The sequence below is a fragment of the Falco punctatus genome (genome assembly GCF_963210335.1).
Source record: "Falco punctatus genome assembly, chromosome: 3".
NCBI lineage: Eukaryota > Metazoa > Chordata > Aves > Falconiformes > Falconidae > Falco > Falco punctatus.
The window spans coordinates 58,988,067-59,015,207 of NC_137582.1; the positions used below are offsets into that span (position 1 = coordinate 58,988,067).

Sequence of the window (27,141 nt, forward strand, 5' to 3'; positions counted from 1 at the left end):
ATGTAATAGTGTCAGTTTCTCACCTCTAAATGAAGGTCTGAAGTAGAAAAACCAAGATACTTTTCCAGGAAGCAAAACCAAAGGGCCCCCCCACCCTGATCTCATAACATCACACATAAAGCCTCAGCTGAAATCACTCTCAAGGTGTTTTAATGTACACAATATCAGACATTTCCCAAATTAAACCAAAATACCACCAAGTGTTATTCAAATGTTCATTTCTCTTCTTTTTTTTTCTGCATTAAAATACTTTCAACTGTAAGAAGAGTTTTCCAGTACCTGAAAAAAATCCTTTTTATTGTGCAAAATTAAATATAGCAAACAGCTGACAGGAATTGAAAGGAGAAGAGGCTAAACATTTCAGTGAAAATCATTGCATCTTTTCAGATAGAGCTGAGAACTATACATAGGCTACCTTTAAGCTTGTTGGTGACTTTGAGCACCAGACTAATGCAGTCACCCTTAGGAATACACATAATTCCTTTTCACAGGCATTTCACAGGCCCTGCCAGGCACTATCATATCCCCTTAGAAGTAACATAACCTTTCCCAGTGTATATATATCATTTTAGCACCTACATTCTGACATATAACGCCACATAAATGAATGTTTGCAGATTTTGAAATGTTCTAAAACCTTTTGCGTGCTCAGTGTATCTATTCCTGGCACACGAGTGCTAACCATTTACCTAGTGACACTTCCTCCTCTCCCCTGACGGCAGCTATGTTACAGTGAAGTCTGCAGCCCTATTACACTGAAGAATCCAGACCAAATGTCTAGCCGAGTACCTGGTATACTATTCCAGCTTGGCATAAATGTAAATGTCAACTCTGTGTTCTCCAGCTGTGCTTTCAAAGGGTCAGTTAAAGAAAAGGTCACTGGTTTTTTGTTGTTTTTTTTTTTTTTTTTTTTTATTTAAAGTTTATGAATAGTTTGTATCTTCATTTGAACTATCACAAGAATTTTAATTCTTAGGTTTACAAGACTGGTATCCACATTTGGATATCTTAACATGACTCAAGCTCAGGAGAAATGACCCCTTCCAATTTAACCACTGCTATGAGAAAATTAAGTTGGTATTTATAACTCGAACTGAAGGTGTCTGTATCAGACAATGGGGCAGTTACCTTGGCTAAAAATCCACACGGCACAGCACTGTGCGTGCAATGGTTGAAGACAATGGAAGCAGCATGGCTGTTCTGGTAGGACTTCTTAGCTCAGGCACCAAACTGCACAGAAGTTGTGTCTCACCAGTTCTGTTTCCAGCCATGAAAGTGTAAGCATCTACTCAGCCAGCGTTTGCAACTCTACTCCAGAAAGTTTTAGTCTCTCCTTCTCCTACTTTCTTAGGGCTTATCAAAAGAGAGAATTGATTTAGCTTCAGATACTAAGGTATTTTTTTGGTACAGAATAGCAAGAAAAAGATCTCTGAATCATTGCCAACTAGTTCCTCAGGCAGGCACCTATAACATACTAGTGAGCTGGCAATATTGTCACGAGCAAAAAAGAAATGCATATATCCATCACTGCTACACTGCAATAAAGTGCCCAAATTTAGGGATCAGAAATAAATCAAAAGCAAACACGGAGCTTACTGAGACTAATAAATTATGAGAAGTCCCCAAAATAACTTCAGAGAATTTAGTAAAACAAGGTCTGAAGAGGTAAGAGACACCATACTGTTGCTTCTGTAAGCTTACTGTGCCCTCTGTTGATCATTATAATACTCTTTACAACTACATGACAACACAGGTTTTCCCAGTGACACTTTCTTGCTCAGGACAGTCTGTGGCTGCCTAATCAATGCAATATAGCTGCACAGGCAAAGAGCATGATGTCTACAGTACCCTTTTTTATTTTATGTAGAGCGTGGAAAAATACAGAGTGAACAGGGCAAGAGATTACAGAAAGAAAACGACTGTTTAACAGTTAAAAGTGTCAAATACTTCCCCCCCAAAACGTGCATTCTTTCTAACTACAGAATTCTTATGTAATATCAAATCAGAGCAAATAAAAGCAACCACAAAATTGTAGGTCATTGCTACATTAGTGTTTCTCATCTCAAGAATATATTGAACAAGACTTTTGATATCATTTGTAAAAATACTCAGAACTGAGGACACCACAGAACCAATGGCAGCATTGCTTTGACTATGCAGTGCAGAATAATTTGGAATATAATGGAGCTACAAATAATTCACACATTCACTCAATACACACGCAATACACAAGAGTATTGCTGCAGCCATACAGTACAACCGGAATATAATTCTTCTGCCTCAGATCCATAGGTCTAAATACTATGTTTATTTATCTGCATTGAAATGGCCATATGTGATACTAAATGTTTTTGGAAGGGAAAGAGGGATCTGAACAGCTTTTCCAAAGTGTATTCCCACACCTGCTGAGTTTGCCCGAGGAAGTAAAAGGGGTGAGAATTTTACTTCCTGATACCATACCAAGAGGCACACAATTTTGTCCTGGGTGTGCTAGAAAACAATAGAAGACTGAAGCACATCACATTCTAAAACTATTTATAGAATTTTGATTATTGCCTAATGGTTTCTGCCAGTTTTTTTAACAGCTCAAAGTATCAACACCAGTCTTTGGTTTAGCTTCTTTCGCATTCAGTTAGGATGGCCCTCTTTTTTCAGCCTTAACTACGAACGCAAGAGTCCCTATTTACCTTCCCACCAGAAACTCGCTGGCTGTAGTTCAGACACAAACTGTGGTGACTGATATGCTCTCAAAGACTCCACTGATATAATAAAAAAAGTTTCCTGACAATCTCCATTGCTCTTCTCAAACATTTGTCCAATGGAAGGATAGATCAGACCATTATTACTAACATGCTGGCATTTTAAAGTTTTGTATGAATATTTCAGGAGCTAGCTGCATACAAAGACATTCTCTGTGTTGCTGAAGATGTATTTCTTTCCTGTCATCCAGTGCTTATGTCTTCGTTTGGCTCTGTGTTGCAAAACATCTTTCCACTGATGTCTTACATACATGTATTATTTTTTTGCTGGAAGTTTCTGCACTTTGTGCCTTCATGTTTTGCTTTGTCTTCCACAGTTCCCAGCTGTGAACTTTATATTTACCCTATAGGGTGTATTTGCTCTGACTGCTTGTTCATGAACATCTCTCTGGGACTGCCTTGTGTCTTATGCTGTCATCTTGCAGACATTTATTTGCAGTTACATGAATCTTCAGCTTCAGTTGAATCAGTATCTGCTGAGTCTAAATTACTTTGTGCTGATGATAAAATGGTGCTTCTTTTGCCAGTGCCTGTTCCTGTCGGTGCTGATGATAAAATGGTGCTTTTGCCGATGCCTGTTCCTGTCTCCGATTAGGTTTTAACAGTCAGATGGCAATCCGTATCCTTTCACAATACCTGAAACACTACAACAAACCCCTCTTTTTTCCCTGTAATTCTGAACCTTTCAGATATATAGTTCTTTTTCTGCCTATGAACACGTGCTAAAGTGTTTTTCTCACTTTGCTGAGCAGAGATTTTCCATATTGTAGTTAGTAAACTCCTATCTCTAGAAATTCCCATTTAGCCTTTCTCATGACTGCAAAACCAGAAGCCCTATCGTCACTTCAAGGCAAGAATATACAAGATGATGGAAACACTTTTGCTGTCTCAAAAGCCTTGTACACTGCTACTGAGCACGTAAGGATAAAAAGTTCATTGATAATTGGAAAATGGAAAATACTCAGAATGGTTTCTGAAATGATAGTTTATTGAACTAGACCCCTGAAAGACTGAAGTGACAATAATACACACATCAATTACATTTCTAGAGTACAATTATTGTGAATACATTGAAAAGGACTTTGAAATGGGGCAGCAGAGATCCAAACACACAAAATGTATCATCTGATAAAAAGCAGAGGACTAAAATATTCACTTTTGTATTTAAGTATTTAAAATCAAAATTTGTATAGGATTTGGAATATATGCCATACTATTATGGAGGCCAAGCCACAGTCCTTAATCCTCTGTCTAACTACTATCACAATGAAATGTTATTATCAAGAAAATATCTGATGAAATGTATTTAGTTCAACCATACACTTCTTAGAACTAATAGCTAACTTCTAATTTTTAAAGATGCCCATTCACATCTTATGTTTAAATAGGAATTTGCACATAGACAATGACTATATTACCAGTGCAGCTTGTATGGCCACATGCAGATTCCAAAAGATCAGAAGTATTTGCACAATCTCCTCTCAAGAGTTTTGAGGACAAACTGACCCTAATTCCATCTAAATGATGCTAAACACATATTAATGAAAATAGTAAATTGGAAACTTGAAGAGCTTACAAAATCGTGGCTACAACCCTCACAGTGAAAATTAATGCATTCCCAAGTATGCAGTTGATAGCTTAGTTTTAATAAATGTATAACAGTGTCTTCTGTAAAACCATCTCTGCAGTGGTCTGATCAATATTTATTCCAAACTACATTATGTCACTTTAACCTAGAGAGAAATACCAGCCCTTTGGACACAGAATTCGAGCACACTGCTGTCCTAATACTGTGATTAATGCTGTGAGCTACACCCTGCCTAGCCTTCCTAATCTCTGGGCTTTCTAATTTATAGCAGAGATGGATAGGCTATCAGTGGGGAATTATGAGGATTACTAGCTGTTTATCTCTCCTTTGCAGAGACACTTTGCTGCTTATGGAATTACCATAAACCCTCCAGCTACAGGGCCACTTCTATACTTACCCAGAAATGTAGCTACCTACTGGGCACAAAATTTTTTGGTAGCCAAAATATTAGAAAACGTTGGAGTTGATGGATGCATTTTTTTTTTAAATGATTTGAACATACTGTCAAGACCTGTCATGTTACTTCAGTGGTAATTTGTCTGCAGGTTATCTTGCATTCACTTGAAATCCAGTGCTGTGATCTTGTCTACACTAATTAGAGTTCAGCATTAAGGCCTGGAGGTTGCCCTCAAGCATCACCACAGGTGAAACCATTAAACATGTATACCAAGCCGTTTCTGCACTCATGGCAAGTTATGTAACCCATTTGAAAAGATTTCATCTTTATGGCCACCAGGAATGTTGCTGACTTTCCTACTATCTGATAATTAAGGGTTTCCTCATTGCTTCTGCAGGAAGTTCTTATGCTGTGGAGCACAAGTTTCATTCTGGGGTGAAACTAATCAAAGAGTTTGAGGGGAAAATGTATATTATTTGTTTTAGTTTCCTGAAGGAGGAAGGAAGGAAGTCGTCCTATAATAATTTATTATTCTACTGACTTCTAAAAATCTGAGTCCGTACAGAACAACTTTGCTCATTTCAGAAGAAACTAAGAAGGAGAACCATCAGTAAGATAAATGTTAGCCCTCGTACTGAATAGCTTCAATATTACAAGTGTTGTCCAACAATACCTATTATATACGGTTTGCATTTATAGCCAAGGTATTTATAGTCAAGGTACCTCTGCAACCACAGTTTAGTTAAGTGATGATTTGAGCACTAACATTCAGCTAATTTGTCTGTATTTCATATTGCTTAGATAGATAAAACTTTAGCATGTTCTTACTCAACTCCTCATCGTTTGCCACTGAGCTAAAACTTTGTCTTTATTACTTTACCAGCCTGCTACATAAGACCCATTAAGAACAGTTAATTCAGCAGGTTTGAGTCTCTTAATTCTATGCATCAAAATAGTTGCATGCATATTTATAAACATAATAAAAGGATGTACAACACAAAGATACTTTCACACTCAAAGTCACAACATAGCCTTTGATTGTCATTGTACAGTCATTTGTATTTGTCTATGCTTACTTTATATTCAAAGACTGTAACAAAAGAAAATTGCTGAAATATAATCATTGGTTAAAATAAGAACTCTTTTATTCTCTCTGTTATCTTCATTCAGTTGTTTCTGATACCTACACACATCTTTTGAAATACTTGATTTTTTTAAGACTTAAAAAAACCACCACCAAACCATTTCATGCCTGAATTCCTTTCAGAACATTATAAAATGTCTTAGTACATAAAACACACAGGTGTAGTCATCCAGGTTCTTCCTTCAAGGTATCACATATTGTAATAAAAAACAAAAATACAATTACCAAAGGGGAGAACCCCCACCCAGGAACCAGATAGAACAATCCCAGTCTCAGCTCACATTTATGCAACACTGTCATGCCAACTTCTGCAGTTTTATTGCATCATTTAATCTCTGGCCAGCTCCTCAATGAGTATGAAACAACAGAAATTCATTCCTACTTTCTCATTTTTTAGTACTTCCTCGGCCATCTTCTGCAGCACAGGACCCCAGTTGCCTGCTGGGACCATCTAGGCTTGTCGTAACTAATTAAATCCCTACCATCGCAGTGGCTTTGCACACTGAAGATACTTTGGTCTTTCCTATTCTCTGAGCCCTAAGTTTAGTGTCTGAGGGAAGGAAACTATTTTGTCTGAATAAAGGTACTTGGCTGAAAAGAAGGATATCTACATGAAATTTAAGAAGACATGAGAACATACTATTCACCCAGTCCAGCCTCACACCCTATGAAAGCCTGCTAAAAAAAGGGCTACTATAAGTGAGCCTCCGTTTCACTGAACCATGTTAAGTCCATGCCTTAGTGTGCTGCCATATCCTAGTAACAGGATGAAATCACCTTATTTTCCTCTGTTCTGGGTTTGTTTGCTTTTCTAACAGGGCATGCTAAAACACACCAAGTTGTTTGGATTTGTCAAGGCACAATTGGCTAGATACAGAAAAGCAGAATTTGGAACTTTCCAACAGGTTCTTGAAATCTAATAGCAAATTTACATAAGACGTGAGGTTTTACTTTAAAAATGGATCATCTAAATGAGTATGTGTTAATGGATGAAACATGGATAAGTCATGTTATCAATACAACTCGCACATTTCTCAAATGTCCATCACCCTGGTCCCACTAAAGCTGTTCTTGTCAGTTCTGATGTACATATCTCAGCACTTCTCACATTCACCTGCTGACTACTCCACACTAGACTGTATTCCAGGGACATAGCCTGTATTAGCAAGGGACAACAGCATAGCTTCAACACCAGCAAAACAAGCCACCATTCCTTTGTGCACAAGGAGGACAGAAATTTGCTGCTGACAGCTGCAGTGCTAGCTCCGCTGCTCTGGTGAGTATGCACATGGGCAAGCATGAAGCCATTCATAGCCCTTCCAGATCACCTCTCTGCTGTGGATGAGTACCTGAGCACTGCCAGCTGAATGCTTGTGTACCAGTACTTAATGGGTGGATAGTGAGGAGACAGCTGTAAAGCTGGCTACTTGAGTTTTTATGTCCACATTATTGTTTGGTTTTGCTTTTATTAGCTTTGCTGTATATATTTTTTCAAATGCAAATTGTGAGGCTTTCTTATCTCTTAAATGAAAAAGTATGTTAAATTACGTAGTCATTCAAGAAATGTGGATGATAAAAACATACTAAACCATATTGCAACAAAACACTTTATGGACTCTTTTTCATTTTAGAGGAAATACTAGGTATACTTTCCATCACTGCACTGGGAGATAGGGTGAGTTTTACCCTACTGCTATAAATCTCTTTTAATCGCATGTGGAATAGCAACACAGATCAAATGTCTACTGCAGTTGGGAGTTTCAGTATTCTTTGCATTTTATGTAGTTTCCTTTTTATCTGGCAGCATAAGTCCTTGGTAGGGTATGTGTGTAAGGAGCAAATTCTGGTTACAAACAGACAACTGATCAGGAGGAGGCCTATGAACTACCTAATTCATTTCTTCACATCATTCTGTATTTAGGACGTGAAGGTTAAGTCTAGCTACCAATGCGTGTATCAGTCAATACCAAGGTTTTTTTTTTTTTGTTTTGGCATTTTTTAACGTAGTTCTTCAAAGCAAAATACACTGAAGAGAGATGAACTCTTACTCCCAATCAGGCAAACACAAATACACCATCTCTGACAGTGTTAAAAAGGCTTGTGCAGCTTAAAGGGATGTAGCACACTGCTAACCTACAACAGTGGCCCTACCTTTACATCAGAACAGTTGAAAACTGCTCTGTGATGTTTCTAAAAGGGTAAATTATTTTCCTTAGAGAGTGCTAGAATTCACTTATTTTGCTGCCTTAGAGAATTACAGAATATAAGAAAATTCCTGATTTTTACACTTTTCTATCTAATAATTTTTAGTCTTCTTACTATTGCTCTAAATACAAGCAGATTACTTCAAGTTCATGCTCTTCATCCAAACTGAAGTTTTCTGTTTAGGAATCAAGAGCTACTATTCTGTCTTCACTGTAAACAACTAGTCATTGCAAAGTAACTGCCCCTGTATTTTCAAAACTGTATAAAAGTATAACAAGTATCATTGAAAAAGAAAAATTAAGAGCTAGGTGTGACTGTGTGACAAAGTAGGGACCCTGTCCTGGCAGGAATACAAGGGCCTATGGTTCTCTAATACATTTACAAGCTTCATTCCATTATGAAAAATGACTGCCATTACTAATTTTTTCTGATTATTTGCATAAGATTGGAAATGAGGCACCGTGAATATGAAAGGATTTCAAAGAGACACCTTCCTATTATCCTGCTAGCCTGTGTCACACCACTGTCCATTATATTTATTACTTTGCTGAGCTGGGCTTCCCAAAACAAGCAAACTGATAGAATTACTACCAAGCAGTTGCCAAAATGATGATAAATATTATTACAAACTAGTGCTTCTCATAAAACAGGTATAAACCAGATTTCCCTTGACACGCACTGCAAAAATCCCTCCTTGGCTCAGATGCTAGCTACTGCTTGAAAAACATCACCTGGCTCTGGAGATAAAGTTCATGCACTGATCCTTCCCAGCTGAGGCCACCACGTAGCTATTCTTACCTTCGGATTACCCACAAATGTTGGCAGTGATGATGTCTTTCTAGAAATATCTGCACTCTGTTAAAACACACTCAGCCACATCTTATTCCTGAATTACTCCTTTCCCTTCCCTCCTCCAACACCCACAGTCACTCCTCCTCCTCCCTTAACTCCTTTAGTTAAAACTTTATATACAGAAAACAATCAAAGTAAAGTTTTACACTTAAAATGAAAGAGTGACTGGTGTACTGGTGCAGAGTATCACAGACTTATGATAGGAAGGAGGGGAGTTTCGTTTCCTCCTCACAGATCTTCAGACATCACAGATGAAAGTCAAAGAGTGAAAACATGAATCTGAAAGACAATTCTGCCTAGCAAAGAGTAACATCACGATTAAGGACAAAAATATCATAAAAAAATAAGCCAATGCTTGCTGGAAGATATTCAGGACAGCCAGGTTAAATGAGGTATAAGCTGTAATCAAAATCGCAACCATCAAGCTGGAAAGACTGGAAAAGAAAATGAAGACAGGAGTGCTCTTCTGGGGTGAGATTAATGTGCACTGAATACAGCAGCAGTGAGAAGACTAAAACCTATCTAATGCAGATTATATAATGCTGCATAGTCAAACATAAAAGAGAGCTTTCTTAAAGTTGGAAGCATTAGTGTTCAGGAGTGCACTCAGCTGAAGCAGAAGAGCAGGCCCTTTGTTCCTCACAGGAGCTGCTCCATGGGATCTGCAGTGGTACCAGCTCCTGGTGCCATTTGGAAACTGAGATGAATAAGAGACTTGACAGGAAATGGAAAAGGCACCTGCAAGAGTAAGTCTAGAAAGCTTTTATCTGAGGTCTCAGCTATGCTTGATATACCACCAAGGTAATAAAGGTGGAAAAGGTAAACAAACACATTCTCCCAAGCTGGTGTGCAGCTTTATCCTCATGTTAAATCAAGATGTTGGTGCCATAACAAACCTAATTCTTTTATGGTAGAAATTTATCTCAGAACTATTTTTATCAATGAAAAAAACAATCAGAACAATAAATTATCAGGTTTTTACTTGTGATATTTGCAATCAAATATGAATGGCAGCTAGCAAGAACATTAGCTACTGATGAAGCTCATGCTGACTCCAAACTCGGCACTTAGAAATCATCCATGATGAATTCATCTTTCTTTTATTAAGGCCAGAGAATTCAGAAAATGAGAGAAATGGCTGTCAGTTATTTCCTTTTCCTTGCGAAAACCTGCTCGTTCTATTCTTTTATGTATGTAAATTATGCTAATAAAAGGCATCCTTTATTTTTATTTCACCTTCCCATAAGACCTGATTAAAAGTGATAGTATTAAGTACACAAACGATGCATTGAACAGAAGATGTGTGTACCACGGGACACACGGTAGGGTTCTGCGATACATGTTTACGCATAACTTGATTTATCCATTGGCAGGTAAATAGGAGCTGTTAATACTCAGAAGACTTTTGCTGAAGAAGCTAGAGTGGCCTAGGTTGTTCTAATTCATTAATGGAGAAGGTATTGCACAACTTGTCATACATAACAGTGCCTTCTTGGGACTGCTGAGCCTGCTATGTGCTGCTCTAACAGCAAAACCCTCTTGAATTCCGTTATCCGGTAATTAGGGGTTACTCTGGCCAGGGGAATAAAACCCCAGCATAAAACAGGGACAACGGAACGGCTCCTGTTCTCCTTCTTCCTGTGCTCCTGGGGCTGGTGAATCACATCTGGGAACTTGTATATTGTGCCAAATGAGCGTGTACCCACAGGCAGAGTGCAGAGGAGCCCTCGTGCTCCTCTAAGGTGTCGCATGGGATTTGGCTGACGTTTGGTGGCTCAGAGCCACAGAATCACCAAATTGGCTCATATTTGTCATCACACTGTCCACTGAAAACTTTAATGGTTAAAAAACAGGCTGATCTGGAAGATTCTTTGTATATAATACTCATAATACTCTTCTAACTGCCATAGAGCCTCACATTCTCCACCCATCAGAAAGATGTCCATGAATCAGCATGAAGATTTCAACAACACAGAAAGCTACAGTTTTGCACAAACATTAAGGCAGGTTTTGTGTACATGTAGTGGGTTTGCATGGCAAGATTTTGGTAGTGGGGGGGCTACAGGGGTGGCTTCTGTGAGAAGATGCCAGAAGCGTCCCCCATGTCTGATGGAGCCAGTGCCAGCCGGCTCCAAGACAGTCCTGCCGCTGGCCAAGGCCGAGCCCATCAGCAGTGAAGGTAGCACCTCTGTGGCAGCATATCTGGGCAGGAGGGGGAATCAGTGCCAGAGAGAGAGAGGAGTGAGACTAAGTGAGAGCAACATCCCCGCAGCCCCCAGGTCAGTGCAGGAGGGGCAGGGGGGCTCCAGGCGCCGGAGCAGAGATTCCCCTGCAGCCCGTGGTGAAGCCCACGGTGGGGCAGGCTGTCCCCCTCAGCCCGTGGGGGTCCATGGTGGAGCAGATCCCCACCTGCAGCCCGTGGAGGTCCATGGTGGAGCAGATCCCCACCTGCAGCCCGTGGAGGACCATGGTGGAGCAGATCCCCACCCGCAGCCCATGGGGGTCCATGGTGGAGCAGATCCCCACCCGCAGCCCGTGGGGGTCCATGGTGGAGCAGATCCCCACCTGCAGCCCGTGGAGGACCCCACGCCGGAGCAGGTGGGTGCCCAAAGGAGGCTGTGACCCCGTGGGAAGCCCAGGCTGGGGCTGGGTCCTGGCAGCACCTGTGACCTTGCGGGGGACCCACACTGGAGCCGGCTGTGCCTAAGGGGCTGCGCCCTGTGGGAGGGACCCACGCTGGAGCAGAGGAGGAGTGAGGAGGAAGGAATGGCAGAAACAACAGGTGATGAACTGACCACAACCTCCATTCCCCATCCCCCTATTCCATCATGAGTGAAGTTAAGCCTGGGAAGAAAGAAGGGCTGGGGGGAAGGTGTTTTTCTGATTTGAATGGTCATAAATTAAACTAATTTCCCCAAGTTGAGTCTCTTTTGCCCATGATGGTAACTGGTGAGTGATCTCTTACTGTCCTTATCTTGACCCACGTGCCTTTTCTTGTGTTTTTCTCTCCCCTGTCTAGCCGAGAAGTGGAGTGACAAGAGTGGCTTTGGTGGGCACCTGGCACCCAGCCAGGGTTAAACCACCACAGTATGCTTGATACATAAACAGATGTGGGGAGAAAGATACAATTTTTGGACCTAAAGACTCTCTATTTCTCCAATTTCCCTATAGTTTACATTGGAAGATTTTACCATATGTTTAATTTAGACAAAGCTTATTTAGAAACTGCCAGCTTTACAGGAAGTTTGGCAGAACTGTATGACTAAAAAAATACTTATGATCTGGGAGTTTAAACTGCCCTTCTACAGATTCAGTTATACAAGAAATATAAAATTATTTCTGGCCAATGCAGTCAGTTACTTCAATGAAGCAGTTCTCTTTAATGACAAATTGCCCAGATTTCCCATTTCATATGGCTATTTTGCACCCTGTTATTCCTGAAAATAAAGAATAAGATCAGTCAGCACTCCAGGCTGTCACTGTTTACTGTTTAAGAACAGGCTGAGTGTATGATGTGCATCTGCATAAACTCAGATAAAGGGCATAATTTGGTTAGACATGATAAGCAAGAACTTCCCACAATGATTCTGTAGGATCGATTTATGCTGTCATGATCCACTCAGGCATTTTATACTTTCTCTTTCCACATTTTTCTTTGGACACTTTTTCTTCTGTGAGATTAATTTGTTTAGCATTGCTAATTTCTAGTGAATGTTATATTTGAATATCCTAAAGCTAGGAAAATGTGTAGAAATAATCTGAGATTAACTGCAACAGATGCTCAAACGCAATTCAGTTTTCTAGAACTGCAATCTGACAAAGCAGTAAGTCACTCTAATGTATAAAGGAAGAGTTACGAGTATGCACATTCTCAAGAAACGTCTGAGGCATACTAATCATAATTAATATTCATTCCAAAACTCAGCTTCAGATTCTTGAGATGGAATTATAATGGCACGCAGGAATAAATCTGAAGACTCACAAAAATACAGAGGTAGTACAGGTAGTCTAGATTTCAATTTTGCATATGTTCTCTGTATCTTGTTATTTATGCTTACTGCTTTCCTACTGCATTACTTGCTCAAAGGCAATGCTACAGGCAGTGAAGTGGGCCACAGTGGAAACACCCATTACACAGTCCCTCTTTTTTTTGGGATGCCAGGTTGCAACTGAAATGTTGGGTGGTACTGGTAGGGTGAGTAAGGCCACTGAAAAGGGAGTCAATATCAAAACACAACTGCAAATTTTAGTACACTAAATCTAGTGACCTCATTTGCGGCTAATCCGGACATGAATTCAGCTATGAAACAGTCAAAAATATTTTTTTTCCAGTAAGAATATGGTATAGATCTCAGGTGATGTTGTGTTAAAGGGAAGCCTAACAACGAAGATAAAACAAAAATTTTCCTGCTTCTTTTAGCAGAATATAGAAAACAATAGAAGAATGTAAAGGCAATAGTAAACATTTACTATACGATTAACTTCACAGACAAAACAAATATCTCACTGGCCATCAGCAAAATCATATTGCAAATACTAAAATTACACTAATTTTCCTTTTTTTTTTTTTTTGTTTCTGTTCGTATCCACAGAACTTACAGCTGCCAACCTGAGGACAAGCAGACAAGTTTCATATGATCAGAGAACATCATATCCTCTGGGGCTCAGTTTTATCAGATATTGAACACCAAAAAGAAGCATATTTCATGTTCACATTTTGATCTGTGAGTTTAGATTTTCATCATTCTCACTTATTCAGACTAATACTGCCTCTCTTTGATACTCAACTGCAGCCACAGTTGAAATTACACAGCTAGGGCTAAGACTATACAAATTTCTAATATAAAGCACTGCACCATAGGTTGGATGAAAAGATGCAAGTTACAGCAGAAAAGAAAACGCTGTTTTCTGACATTTATCCTTTACACATAAAGGTGGTTGAAGAAAAGTCAATCAATAATTAAAGATTTTCTTAGATTAATTTTCTTAGTCAAGGAAAGGATTTTTTTCCTTTTCGACAATGTTATTATTACCAAAAAATCCAAATAAATCCTGAAGTAATGAAAACATATTTATTTCTTAAGTGTTTGGTTTTTTAAAAAAAGGGGAAACCACAATTAATCAAAGTAATATACAATGTGTAAATTTAAATACATTATACTTAAAATTTATTTAAACATGTGCTAATAGGTCAGTGAAAGTGCTTCTGTTGGAATCAGACCCTAAGCAATACCACCGCAGAATCCAGTGGAGGAGAAAATCACTTAGTTTAAATTATTAAAATTAAGAAATGTATATGTCACATAATAATACCTTGGCAATTACACATGTGCGCTATATATTATGCATTTTATGTTTAACTAATATTTTCATGAAATACCAGAAACTGTGATTAATAAAATACAGTTTTAAGCTATCTCACTGACACCAATAATAAAGCATTCAGCCTGAACTTTACATAGTTCAAGACATCCACAGTTTATTACTTCATGGCCAAAATAGTATTTCCTGATGTGAAAAGATGACAATAGCCACTTTAGTTGGTAATACTTCCTCTGAAGAGTAAAATATCCAGTCATCAGAAAAAAATGAAAATAATTTTCCATCATCATGCATTACATAGAGGACAGGTTATTTCTAGGGATTACAATTTATATTCTTATATGGCACAAAGAACACTTTTTTTTCTCATGTGATTTTCATAATTTTATTGCATTCCAAGGAACTGCCCTCTTTCCTCCTCCCAGACTCCCTTCCCACCTTACTGTTGCAAAGCTACACAGAGATGCTGAAAACCTAATGAGCAAAGAATCCTAAGAATGAGCAAATGATCAACCACTATCCTTGAAACCAAAAGCTCTCTCAGAAGAAAAGTTAAGGGATAAACTGGTCAGTTTCTGGTGCCACAGAACAATAGAAATTTAGTAATAGGAGTCATTAGCAGCCAAGATGAGGCAAATCCAGCTTTTAAATAAAAGGAAGATGTTTTCAATAGTAGGGACAATTGGCCAAGTATTCTCCATAATTGCTCCATTCATGAATATGTTACAAATCCAGGGCATAAACATTTTAAGACAACGTGCTCAGCTAAACTCAAGACCTCAGCTACTGTAAAGTATTCAGGTCAGCCATCCAATGTTATTCAGCTTTTTTTATTACAAACTGTCTAAATATTTTTAAACTTATTTCAAATTGTAAGGGTTTTATTAGGTTATATTACCTTATCAGAATTTTTAATAATACACCACAACTGTAAATGGACGGCAAACTGTTCACAGCTCTGAGTCATCTTCACTTCTGAAATATTTGTAATGTATCATAAAACACATAAAACTACTGCATCCAATTAAGTAAATACTAGAGATAGACTTAAAGACAAAACAAAGCTGTGCCAACAAAATTTAGGTACTTATTGAATTGAGAATAGAACTGCTCAGAACGTTTTGTTGACTTGGTATTTTCTGGTCAAAAGGCATTTAACTAGAAAATACTTTTTCTTTGAGTGACATATTTTGGGTGGAAGTATGAATTTCAATGTATCCCAAAGAACAGAGGAAAATCATATTTTAATAATTTAATAAAAATAATGTTAATTTCTTCTTAACCTACTTGTTCAGAAGAGTTCCTGTGTGATTGGTGGCAATGAAACTACCAAATTTCACCTTGCCTTCCAGCCTTCAAGTTTTTTGTACCTCACTGTTTTTAGTATGGTTAGGCATGCCTTTCTCCCAGAAACCTTCGGTGTGTTTCAAAAAAGCCAGAGCTCTATTCCCAAAGTACAGGCAAATTTCAAATTCATTTCATTGCCTATGAAGAGAGCTTACACAATTAAAGTAGCCCTGATGACACTCATTTGTTAAACAAGCTAAATCTTCCACCAGAGGTCAGTCTCAGAAGAAAGGTTGTTTGGAATAAATGAATAAAAAGGGAGAAAAAGTCTACTTAAGTACTACTGAACATAACACGAGGCTGTTAATCTCTTTTCAATTACTATTAGCTCATTATATTCCCTTCAGTTTCAACACTCAAATACCTAGATACATTATGTTCCATTAATACAGGTGACTGAGGCAGCTGGGGTGACTTCATTTCAGAACTACAAAAAAGGTGCTGAATACAAGAACAGTAAAAGTGTAAAATAAATGTGGGGTAGTTTATTAAGTACCTTTAACAGAGACAGTCCCATAGTAACATTAGATTTTTATTATTTTAACTTACTAACTGCACTGTTTAATTCTGCCTTAGATATGAGCCTTCCACATTCTTCTGTAGTGTTATTAGCTACATGAGTTCGTCTTCATTTTATTGTGACTATTTTGTAAAATTGAATTCATATCTGAAACAAATAGCCAGCAGTATATGCATCTATAAAAATATAATTTCCAGGTAGTGACTTATGTTGAGGATATTAGTTTCAAATGCTAAAATAAAATACTTTAGAGTGATAATTTTGATGATAGTATGAGGAAAGAGAGGACATCTGTCATTATGCTTTTCTCACTCTTTCTGAAATCTGGTTGAGTTTCAGGACCAGATTCCAATGCAGAGCAACTCATTTGAGAGAAAAGCAGCCCCTCTGTTTTAGCAAAAATAATCTCTCCATTAGGAAAAAACAGGAAGCTTTAGCTAGTAAAAAAACCCCAACCCTAGGGAACGGGAAAAAAATAATTCCTTTTAATAGTCATCATTCACAGTCAGCTTTGTGAGAGACAGCATACATACTAAATATGAAAAAAGGCGAGAGGAAGATCCACCTCTGTTTTATCTCTAATGTACCTTTTATCAGGAGTATGGTGCTGAAGTCCAGAAACATGGTGTTCATACCATTGCAAACAGTTTTTCTGGAAGAACCACACAAACAAGATTACCCTATAGCATGACAACCCTAACCAGACTTAAATCCTAAGTACTGTTATTCTGAGATGCCTTAGAGAAGTCAATTCTGTAGTATATTTGTACTGTAAGGAAAAAAAAAAAGAAATAAAAAGGAGTACAGCTTTATCCATTGACCATTACTCTCTTTAATAAGCCATATACTGCGTTTCTTTGGACTGAAGTTCTCTAAGCTCAAAAAACCAGCCCATCGCAGGAAAAAACATCTCTATAAATTCCTACTCATGCACTTCAAAATTGTCAATCAACCCCTTTATTTTAGAATATGAGGAAGGATTTGTTTCTTTGACTTTTTAGTGGTTAACCATTGCACTAAAACTGCCTAGAAAAGAGATATTCCATTTGCAATGGATGCAGTTAATGAAACAGATAATATTCTGTCAGCATGGTAAAATCACTAAATAATTTAATTCAAACTTTCTAAACTCCATTAGCATAAGTAAGTTTAAACTATACCAACCTTATTTGATATCAACGTATTTATTGCATAATGCCCTGAAATCCCTTGTACATCTTGCTCATACACTCCCATATATATTCTGTCTTTCCATGATTGTTTCAGTGATGTAGTATTTTTTGTAGTCTAAATGTTACTTCAAGATTAAAACTATGAATTACTATAATTACAACATTCCAATACTTAAATTACTTTTAGTAATTTCATTGTGTTATGCATGGATCACTGATTCAAAGGTAGTATTAATTCCAGAGGTGATCCATCACATTACAAATGTAATTTTTTCACATGCAGCGAGAATAAATCTCATCACTTTACTATCTTTCAAGACATCACTACTCCTAAAGACAAAATGATTTACTGACTTTGCTGACCTATTTTTCTTCTAAAAATTTAGAACCATCAGAAATATTTAATGACTTGATTTAAAATGCTGAAATGGAAGCACACCAAAAGCATATTAAAAAGCTGGTTTTTCCCCAAGAATTAACACCTGTCAAATTAATAGGTTTTGAAGTGAAAGACTTCATGTCCATTTCCACTTGCAAGTTTGCAAGTAAACACTGTAAAAGAAATGTGTTTTATTTCTAAAGAAGCATGAAAGCACCATGTCCCTTTCCAACTCTGATTTGTCTGCAGTAAGACTTCACTATGGAACCCCCAAAAGCTAATCACGCATGAGAATTAACCCCTCTCCTTTGGAAACTACTGGCCATAATTTAGAGAGATGCAAATGATATTGCTGAAATTGATTTAACTATCACAGCACTAAATAAATAATAATAAAATAAGTTTACAAGCTTTGCTATGTCCTTTCCAACCAAGAGGATAAATGCTAACAGCTGCAGTTGCCCAGGTACGTTATACGAAAAATAGCTCTGTTCTGTGGCTAAGATATAAAACACACCTACAACCTCAGCATGATGGAACAAACCACAATCCAAATGTTATATCTAAGATACTTTGCCCAATAAAACTCTATGCAAGTACTAACAAAATTATTGTTTAATTACAAACATCAAACTTCTTGAATAGGAATTCAAAATACACACTTATAATACCACTCTCATTAGGGTGATATCTTCTTTAGGTAGCACAGTCACAGCTGACCAATGTTAGTCTATCCTCAGTAAAAAAACCACAGAAACAATACTCACCCCCCCAAACTACCACCAATTCTTTTTAAACATACAAATCTCTACTTTAGGTTATTATCTATGAACATTGGCCATACAGGATTGAAAGGTAACATGGTTTTAAATATCTGAGAAATGTCAGCAATGTTTCTATTGAAGAACATTTCAAGCAAATGTCAAAATGCATTAGAGGAAAGAAATATCAAACAGTAGGTGAAAGATGCAGTAGAGGAACAAATAGGAATCAAGCATATCTATATATATTTTATAGTTAGATGTGTTCACATAAATAAAACCTCCAGCTAGAACTAATGATTGTGTATAACTGACCACTTTTAAAAATTAGAAATAATTAAATATATCACCCCAATTCACTAAACAAGATGAAAATGTAAAAAAAAAGAATTATTTTCTTTATGAAACTATTTATAAATGCATGAAATGTTTTCTGCACTCTCCAGAACCAATTTAACTATGTGTACGCTTATACAAGTCTATGCTATTGACAACCTATTTGATCAGTTCAAGATCCAAACAGAACAAACTTCAGAGGTGGTAGCTTGAAAATAACAGAGCACGTGGGAGTTGGATATTAAAACAGCAAAATGAAATACATCTTTTGTAAAGTTTTAGTTATCCCCAGTGTTACACAACTTGCTTTATTTACTACTAAAGGGAAAAATCTTGAAATATATTAAATAATAGTACTACTGTAATCAAATGTTTATGAATTATAATGGCATGCTTCTCATAAACTAGTATAAGACAGTGTTACAACGGTTAAAAGACCATCAACAGTGTGAAAAAGTACGAAAATAATTTTGAGCCATGGCCAATGACACTAGAAAACTCATTCTGATTAATACCAACTGACCTGTATTGTCCTGAATGAATGACTGAACATAGTTAAGTTCTTGCAGACATCTTTTAAGATTTTGATATAACTAAGAAAAGTTCTTTTGGTAGTTATGTGATACCTTTCCTGGTCACACTCCACCAGAATTTTATTCTTTCTAAGTTGTAGGAAAAGAACTGTGGCATTGCAAGCACACTAAATTGTGGCTGTTCTTGAAGCAACACAAGTTCTAGCATCCTACCTAACCATACTCCACATGTCTAGCTTTTTTAGGAAGTAGGTCAGCAGCTCAGTGGTACATGGCCTGCGATACAGATAGGAGCAATCAAAACTCAAACACTCCTAGCCACCTTTCTGCTTAAGTATGCAAAGCAAGATCACGGCTCCTGTGTTTCAGAGCCTGCTCAAACGCCGCTTTTCAAATTCATTCAAAATCCATCAAATTCACTGTTGATTTTATTATTGTTCTACAATAACTATGCTTTACTATTGTATTTCTTTTCAATACATACATTTTCAATTCCTTTAAAATATGATTTTTATCTGAAACACAACTATAATACAGGTTCTCTATTTGTGTAGTATTTTGCATACTTTTGAAACGTCCTTAGTTTTTACTCACCAGTAAAAAAATTGAGGTTTTCGACTTTCCTTTTCATTTTTACCAGCTGTTTTATAATAGTGGCAAAGACAAAAAGTAATTCAGAATCTTTTTCTGTAATGCAGCTCTCATCCCATACAAATGTATCATAATTCAAAGTTTAAGTAATTATTTTTGCGCAGGCAAAGCTAGCAGTATATGCCAGGTTGTCTGAAATATGTATCTTGTGATTAAAGAAATAAAGTATGGCTTTAATTAGGGAGGTAAGAAAAGCTTTTTCAATGTTTCCTTAAATATATTGGGAAGTTTTTACTCCACCGAGATGGAGAGAGAAGAGAAAAAAAAAATAATCTAGAACTACTTGAGATTTCTTTTTCCTGGGCTTTCCTAATTTTGAGGAAATACTAGATTTCTAGTTGCAAGTCAAACTGTTACATTTTTTTTTTCTCCTTTCCGTGTGTTTGCCTTGTTTCACTTATCAGGAAGTAGGATCTAAGTTCTACAAAAACATTCCCATCTTTCACAGCAAAAAGGGCATATTAAAAAAAAACAAAACAGAATAAATAACTTCCCATCCTAAATCCTTCTGCTGTTTTTTACCACGTGTCTTCACAATTTTTAATGCTGATTATAACAACAAGATTTCACAAATCATTTTAATTCCAAAGCTTTGTTTTATACTGTACTACAACAGGGTTAATTCAATTAATTCTGTGGCCGTATCCATTCCTGCCAGAAAAGGAAAATTACTGTCCTTGTACCTTCAGTTAAGGGGAAATAGTTCTGACTTTGTCTAATTGGGCTTCAACAGAGAACCTACTGGCTTCACTTCTTCAAATAATAGACTTAAGATTATAGGAAAATTCAGGTAAGAAGGGATATTGGGCAGTTTCTTGTCCAAGCTTCTGCTCCAAGCAGGGTCAGCTGTGAGACCAGACATGGCTGCTCAGGGCTTTGTCCAGTCAAGTCCTGAACACTTCAAAGAATGGAGCCAGTGCGATATCTCTGGGCAACCCAATGCAGCGCCTAGCTGTCCTCAGACTGAAAATGTTTTCCATACATTCAGTCTAAATCTCTTGTTTCAGCTTGCAACCATTAACCTGAGCTCTTGCCTCTGCACTTCAGTTTGCCAGCAAGTTTGCACTGGCAGCTGTTTCAGGTACTTCAAGCCAGATTTTCATGGTCCTGCCCTTGAAAGCTTCTCTTAGGTATAATATAGTAATGTCATACTCCTACAAAGTACCACAGTAAGCAAGCAAGACAAAATCTGGATGACTTTCCTTTTTTTTTATTTTTCTGTGTGATTCTCAAGTCAGTGAGGCCGTTTGCAGAAAATAAAGACAGTTACATGTGATGGAGTTCAACTACAGATTAACACACTCAGTGTCTGTTGTCTACATGCAAGAAAGATGCTTAAGTTTGCTATTACCTAGACACCTAAGGCCCAATTCATTTGTCCTCAGAGACAGCCTGGAACATTCTTTCCCAGCCTCTAGCCGAGGTCTCCAACACCTCCTGTGTCATATTTATTGATTCCATGTGGATGTCTCATGTACACTGCTGCTTTTCAAATGGTCCTATAGGTATACGCAGGTGTCAGTGGTTTGAACTTATAGGAGCCAGGTATTTGAATCATTCCTTTGGCCTGACTACCACGAAGACATATAGTCCATTGACTATATGTTAGAATTTAGACACCTACATATGCTTGCACTAAAGTGTCCTCCCCACAAACTGAAAACCAGCCACAGCCTAAGATCATGACAGATGACAGCAGATAATTACAGCTCATGAAACAAATGGCAGAGCTCTGTGACATGGGTGAGGACACTACTTGAGATGGTATTACCGTATACTGAAAACCAGCTTCTCCACGTTTTGTGTCAGGCTTTCAATCAAATGCACATTGAAGACAAAGTTCCATGTGAGAGAGTAACAATATTCTTTGCTCCTTTTTCTTCCCTGGCCACTTCATCTCAGGAAAGACTACTATTCAAAGAGCAACAACTAATAAAGTCCAGACACAGTCCATGAGATGCAGGAGATAGAAAGTAGAAATCAAATCCCACCTAATCTCTAACTCCTGCTTTCTGTGAATCTAATAACGGTATGTCAGTAAAATGTCAACAATAACATACAGAACTACTATGTACCTCTCAAGAGACAGAAGTTAAACTGAGCTCTCAAATCTTCATGACTTGGGTAGTTCAGGGAATACTGAAGGAATATTCCAGAAGTCTTTCTTTTAGTTCAAGACCAGCAGAGGTTTCCATCCGTTGTTGAGACTGTTGCTTTGAATTACAGTGGCAGTCCTTGCCCTTAAAAAAGCTCCAGCTAATTCCAGTATCTTATATTAATACTCATCCTATCCTTTCTAGTAAAACTTTCATGTGGATTGAAAAAGTGGGCTAAAAACATTGAAAACCAGTCTACAGATGTGGAAACCCCATGAACAAGTAATGAACATTTAAAGATTTTAAATAAATATGCTACTGTAGTCAAAAGCAGACTATTCCTGAGACACAGGCTTTTCTATCTGCTGGTTTTTTTCCCATCCACTCCAAATTTCTAGCTCTTCCTTTTTACTTCTCCTCATGCTTTTTTCAGCTTAGTCTGTTTTTCTCATCTGGGTAATCTTTATATCCCAGACAGGCACTTAATTCTACCTTATACTGTCAACCTTATTTTCCCTGGCTTCTTTGTGAGCTCAAATGATGCAAAACTCGAATGTCCAAACTACACAGAGTTGCAAGCTGAGGTCAAGGCACTGCTTTGATAGCACTAAAGAAAAAACTGAATTAATTGTGAAAATATTCAGCAGATGTCTTGATTAAATTCCTTTAAATGAATGTTCATGAATTATTCAATTGACTAAAAGCCCAATGATTCATTTGAACAATATCCTGAAATTATTTGAATAAACTATTTTATGATATTATTCAAGCTACCTCTGGCTATAAGTATTCTGGAGCCATCTGGATGAATTCCTAGATGCCCTCCCAGATTATCCTAAATGTTTCTCTGTGAAAACTTTTGTGCGTTCATTTGTCCTATATCTAGGCCAATGCAATTACTAAAAGGTAATACCACATTATCTTCCTGGTAATTGCAGGGTCTTACAAATCTACAAGAAGGCTATTGCTGCAGACCAAACCCATAACCTTCCTATGAAAAATGCAGTTTTCCCTAAAGTACCTGCACAAATTGATACTAATTATGTAGGAAATACAATGAGCAACACTGTGGGATCCCTTTAATTTGAGGAAGTCTTCATTTCATAAATGAATAAGGCCATTTTCCTTTCTGATATTCTGAAAAATGCATGTTTATGGAAAATTGTCACTTGTATTCAGATTTAGAACCTAGAAACTACAGTGATGGTTCCTTGGAAATGCTTAAAATAGATAAGATGGGTTGACTGATTGCATATTCCTTTGAATTATTGTGAAAGCACCAGAACCATCTAAATCATTCCATAAGAAAAGTGGAGTTAGAAGTTATGTAACTTCAAGTTGCTATAAATTGCTTCTTGTTGAAAGCTATATAAAACATTTTCAAATCTGTCATGTTCCACCTCTTCTGCTTAAAAAAACCCCAAAAATCTAAGTGAAAATGTCCAAGAAACATATGAATCAGGCTTATGTTGTTAAGTTGGAGCAAAAGCTATGCCACCATGGACACTGGATACTCTTCTGCAATTAAATCTAAGAACTTGAACCATTTTTATGTCAAGAATGTATTATAGTGAGACATATTTTGTTATGTTAGCTAAATCAATGTAGCTAACTCAAGCAACGAAACCAGCTCAGATATACTTTTTTTTTTTATTTTTTTTTTCTCTCACGCACACACTATCTTCACTTTAATTTAATCCAAGTTCATTTCTTGAATACAGATTATATTTACCTTCTTTCTGCTGCTGATATTCCCATGTGCCCTCAGAACAAGCTATTTGACAAAGTGGCCAGGAAAACACATTTTCTACTTCTCTTCCCACAGTAGCATGCAAGATGACTGCACAGCCACAGCATCCCAGAGAATATGCTCTACGACATCTGATCTGACCTTTGATCTTTGCAAGAAAACAGTCTCAAATCTTGGACTGAACTATCACAAAGCAGGAGGAATGGAATAAACAGTTTAGAGAACATGAAGGAGCCAGAAAGTGCTTTACTTGTAGTGATGGGAACTGAAGAAATTAACACGGTAGATGTCAGAAGATAATACAGAGGTTAAAGCTGTGGGGCAGCACCTGAAGTCTGCTCTTGCTAGTCACAAGATTAACCACCACTGCCAATGGGAACTGTAAAACCAGTGACAATAACATGAATGTCAGGTCATTCTTTTCTATCCTGAAATATGTATTTAAATTAAGAAAGGAACTCTTTTTCTCTTTTTTGGCTATTTTTTGTGTGTGTGTATATATATACACACACATTTTAGAACTGCTGTTCTGACATTTTTACTGGCAGTGAAATTGTAAAAGCCTTTAAAAGCCTTGTAACCATTTCACTGGGAACAGAGGGTTGAACTACTACCAAATGAGGCTTTGAAAGATAACAGCTGGAGAAAGCACTCATTTTCAGGACAGAATATCCCCCTGTGAAAAAAACTTCTTGCTTACTAATACAGGTACCTTCTCTATTAAAACACATGGGCTGGCAAAGCAAAATAAGAAAGGAGTCATGGCAGAATTGCATTAGATATACTGAGAGTGTGTATCACTCAGCACCGAGTACCACTCTATGATTATATCCATTTTTGTACTCTGAAAAACAACAGCCTCCTACAGCAACAAAGACAAGTATAAGACAGATACCGTTTATCCCAGAAAATCTCTTTGCTTCTTAGAAAAAGACTAGAAATTAAAAACAACACCTTGCTAGTGAAATTAGCTGAAATAGCTCCTTTGATTATCTGTTCTTTAAATTAGGAAAGAAGAAGAGATTTTTGTTGTTGTTGTTGTTCAGCATGATTTATTTTTAGACTGGCAAAGAGACAATGGTAAACAGAACTGAAGCTCTGTGGGCACCTTCTGAGGTTAAATTACCTTTCATGCCATTTGCACAGAAGACTGTTCTCAAGCAGCTTGAGCAGATGGTCGGGACACCATTGTCCGTTTACTTGTATCCACAAAGATAAACGATGGCTCTTTGAAATCCTGAACAATGTGACCCTTGTGAAGTCTTAGGCTGCCAAGGAAAAAAAAACAAAACCCGAATAAATATAAAGGTAGCTGAAGAGGAGAAAAGAGTTTTGACTGATGAAATTTAATTTTAAACTATTAAAATCCCCCTTTAACAAATATATATCTCTATCTCTAATCTAGAATTATTTCTCTAAAATAAACTAATATGTTCCAGAATACTTAACAAAGTAGGAGACACAGGTAAAAACAAATCACGCACAGTAACCCTGACTGAAATAAGAATCTGCCATCTCTGCTCAACTGCTTCTACTACATATAGCATTTGCTGGAGCATGCTGCCAAGTAACAACCAGTTCTGCTTACTGGGCCACAGAGATGGTCAGAGATTTCCAGGACCAAGCCAGAGCAGACAACTGTCAGTGCACAGTGATCCACCCAGTCAGCCAAGTATTGGTAGAGAAGGTCATGAAAGTGAGAGAACATGCTGCATGTGGTTTTCAGTTGTTTGTAAGAACTTCCCAAACTTCTCTGAGAGCAGCACTGGTCAAACATCACCAATATGATCATTTTGCCAACAAGCAACTTGCTAAAAAAGCACTTTTATTGAAACAAGTTACTAATAACAAAGATAAACATCCACAGCTATGAAGAAAACCCGGAACACTTTTGGGATTTAAGAATGAAGTGAGCAGATATTAGTCTTTGGACATGCAAATATGCCTAGGTTTCAGCTGGGATAGAGTTAAGTTTTCTTCCTAGTAGCTGGTATAGTGCTAGATTTTGGATTTAGTATAAGAATAATGTTGATAACACACTGATATTTTTGGTTGTTGCTGAGCAGTGCTGAGAACCAAGTCGAGGGCTTTTCAGCTTCTCATGCCTGGCCAGTGAGAAGGCTGGAGGGACGCAAGAAACTGGGAGGGGACACAGCCAGGACAGTTGACCCAAACTGGCCAAAGGGATGTTCCATACCATGTGACGTCATGCTCAGTACATAAACTGAAGGGAAATCTTGGCTGCAGTCTGCTGCTCAGGAACTCGCTGGGCATTGGTTGGTGATTGGTGAATAGTTGTATTGTGCATCACTTGCTTTGTGTATTCTAATTCTTTTATTACTATCATAATCATCATCATGATTATTATCATTACTATGATTTTCTTCCTTTTCTGTCCCATCAAATTGTCTTTATCTCAACCCACAAGTTTTCTCACTTTTACTCTTCCATTCTCCCCCCCATCCCGCTGCAGGCGGGGAGTAAGCGAGTGGCAGTGTTGTGCTCAGTTGCTGGCTGGGGTTAAACCACAACAAACTAATTGCATAACCTGTCACTCTTAAAAGCTCCTGAAAGAAAAGAGAAAGCAAGGTTTCTGAATATGGAAAGAATCACATGGAATCAGTGAAGAGGCCCAGATGCTGAGTTCTATACACACAGCAAAATAAGACAGAATTGGGTTTAGAAAATAACAGTGAAATTAGATAACTATGATTCACCAGCCATTCAATGTTCTAAAGCCAGCAGGTACTGTGAAGCATTTAATTAACTGCAGTTGCGTCTAAAGGTAGATAGTTGTTTCTGCAATAACTACTTGTTCGAAGAATGACACAACAAATAAAATTCATATCTTCTATCTAATACCTCACACTCCGCAGCAACAGCAGGTAAACAGAGGATATATTTCTCCCTCTCTCACTTCAGTGACCAATTGCCTTTTTTAAATCTCTTTTTTCCTCTGCTGTTGACATATTCAACATGCCTTAGAACAAATATACAATTTAGGCATGTAAGATTCTTGACAGATTTTTAGAAATTGTTAACACTCATTGGAGCAATGAAAGAAAGGAAAAGACAGGTTGATATAAACATCAAGCAATGGCATCCAGCAACTTGAAGTAATACACTTTGATAATGGAGGAGTAATTATAGCTCGTATAAGAGGAAATAAGTGTGAAATAATGTAAAAATGAATGGGAACTTAATAAAAAATGTTAAAAAGTTAAGAAAACAGAACAATTTATATTCATATGGGAATACAAGAGAAAAACCCGATGGGAAGATTTTTCCTAACTCTCCTCTCTACCTCAGAAAAGGGGGAAACCCGAAAG

At 37.4% G+C, this 27,141-nt stretch overlaps 1 protein-coding gene and 1 long non-coding RNA gene across 5 annotated transcripts in view; one reads left to right on the forward strand and one right to left on the reverse strand.

The window, feature by feature from the left end:
- LOC308061439 overlaps window positions 1-24,945 on the forward strand; it is a 171,990-nt gene extending 147,045 nt beyond the window's left edge. Inside the window, exon 3 of the long non-coding RNA XR_013927228.1 lies at window positions 11,526-24,945. This is a non-coding gene — a long non-coding RNA (uncharacterized lncRNA). The remainder of the gene's footprint in view (window positions 1-11,525) is intronic.
- Window positions 1-25,053, reverse strand: part of DLGAP1 (DLG associated protein 1) — a 358,503-nt gene extending 333,450 nt beyond the window's left edge. For all 4 annotated transcript variants that reach the window (XM_080381374.1, XM_080381373.1, XM_080381371.1 and 1 more), the window contains exon 1: window positions 24,939-25,053. The gene's annotated coding sequence lies outside the window, so the exon portion shown is untranslated. The remainder of the gene's footprint in view (window positions 1-24,938) is intronic.
- Window positions 25,054-27,141: the final 2,088 nt, after the last annotated feature.